The sequence below is a fragment of the Trachurus trachurus genome, assembly GCF_905171665.1.
Source record: "Trachurus trachurus genome assembly, chromosome: 17".
In the NCBI taxonomy this organism is placed as follows: Eukaryota; Metazoa; Chordata; class Actinopteri; order Carangiformes; family Carangidae; genus Trachurus; species Trachurus trachurus.
The window spans coordinates 3,320,786-3,322,698 of record NC_139900.1 but is presented as its reverse complement, the minus strand read 5'-3'; positions in this window follow the sequence as shown (position 1 = coordinate 3,322,698).

The following is a 1,913-nucleotide window of genomic DNA, read 5'->3' as shown; positions in this document are numbered from 1 at the left end:
GCTCAACACAGTCACCAAGCCTCCATCACCTTCTTCTGTCAACTGGCCATGACTATTCAAATCACTCCACCATCACATGGAAAGTCCAAATGGGAAAAGACACAGGTGGTTATTGATTCACAGAAGGACTCCACCAGCACAAGTTCAATGTGACCTTTGACCTCACACTGAGTCCTTAGATTGACTCTTCAATAGAAACCTGACTGAGTGCAGCTCTAAGATTCAGTCCCTACAGTTGTTGTATCTCCTCAGATTGAGTTCAGGGCCTCCAACACGTGTTATCAGTCGGAATGGGCCAGTGAAAGCTCTGGGACTGGACTTTGTTTTGCTGTTGGACACTGGGACAGAATCAGGGAGTGTGTGTTGAAGTGTGATGTGATGTGATGAGCAGAGAGTGAACAGACTGATACTGGGCCCTAACTGCAGCACAACATTGGAGCTGTCCATGCAGAGAGGCAGCAGGTGATCTTACAGTCAGCTTGGTGCGGAGCTGCCAGGTGTGCTGACTGTCTCTCTGGAGGACAGGGGGCTGCTGCAGCTGGAACCTCTGAAACAGAAAAGGAGTCAAATGTCAGTGCTGTGCTGCTCTGCTCTCTGTGACAGAGTCTCCACATGAAGCTGAATCACTGCTCAACACAGTCACCAAGCCTCCATCACCTTGTGCTGGGGCCTGGGCCTCCACCGTGCCCCCCTCGTGCTTGACGTAGCAGCGGTATTTATACATGTAGAAGGCGTCCCGATCCACCAGCAAGATGGCGGCGGAGCGTCCCGGCTCTGTGAGCTGCAGCTGCTCTCCCTCAGCAGGAAGCAGAGGACCATCCTCCTTCTGTCTTTTCCAGGAGAACTGGACCAGAGGAGGAGACATGGCTGAGGCCAGACACAGCAGGGAGCTCCTCCCCTCCAGGTGGGCTCTGGATGCTGCTGGGTACACGCTCACCACGGGCTTCACTACCTGCTCATCTGAAGTTTGACAGCAGCAACAAGCAGCACAGACACATTCACACAGTCAACAGCAGCTTCCAGCACTGCACTGCATTCAGTCTGATCCTGGACACTACATGGACTCTGATCACTCAGCTCCTCATCAATACAGCACAGAGGTCACCACATGTACTGGACTCACCTCCGCACACATTCACTGTGCTGTACATCATATTTATAGATGATGTTTATCATCAGACAGAGATCAGCTTCAACAGAGTCACACATGGAAAAACACTGTTTAAATTATTCATATTTCACTTTATAAACCATCAGCTCAGATCATGGCCTCATGATATAATATATTTTTACTGTTTTTAAACTTGTTAATAAAATACATATTTACAATATTAATATGAAGTGTAAAATATACAGTCTTCAGATTCATATAAATAATTTAAAAGGTAAATAATTAAAAAAAAAACAATTTAGTGCTAATACACAAAACACATGACATTTAATATATGAAGAGTTCATTTGCAAAAGCAGATAAGTGCCATTTTGGAAAAAATGAGCTGAGGCTTTGTAATTATTCTTTGCCAATTATTCTTTTCAATAAAACTTTATTTTTTTGAGATATGTCTGTTTTGTTACATCTCAAAGTCACTCAACTTTGGTTTGACTGATATCACCTTATGTAAATTAAAAATTAAAAATGAAGATTCTGGAATTTTTTAAAAACGGAGTTATGTGCTTTTGCAAATGAACTCTTCATATATTCTGACAATATATAATGACAATTTAAGTTGTTGGGTTTAGGTTAAATTTCTCAGAGTGTACAAATATACATTTTATACATTAAAACTTAATTATATTTCTTGTTATATAAATTAATAAAATATTTATTATAATCATATGATTAAAATATTGACTTTATCTAAATTCTACATTATACTAATTTGTGTTTTACTGAAATAAATACATTTAACTGT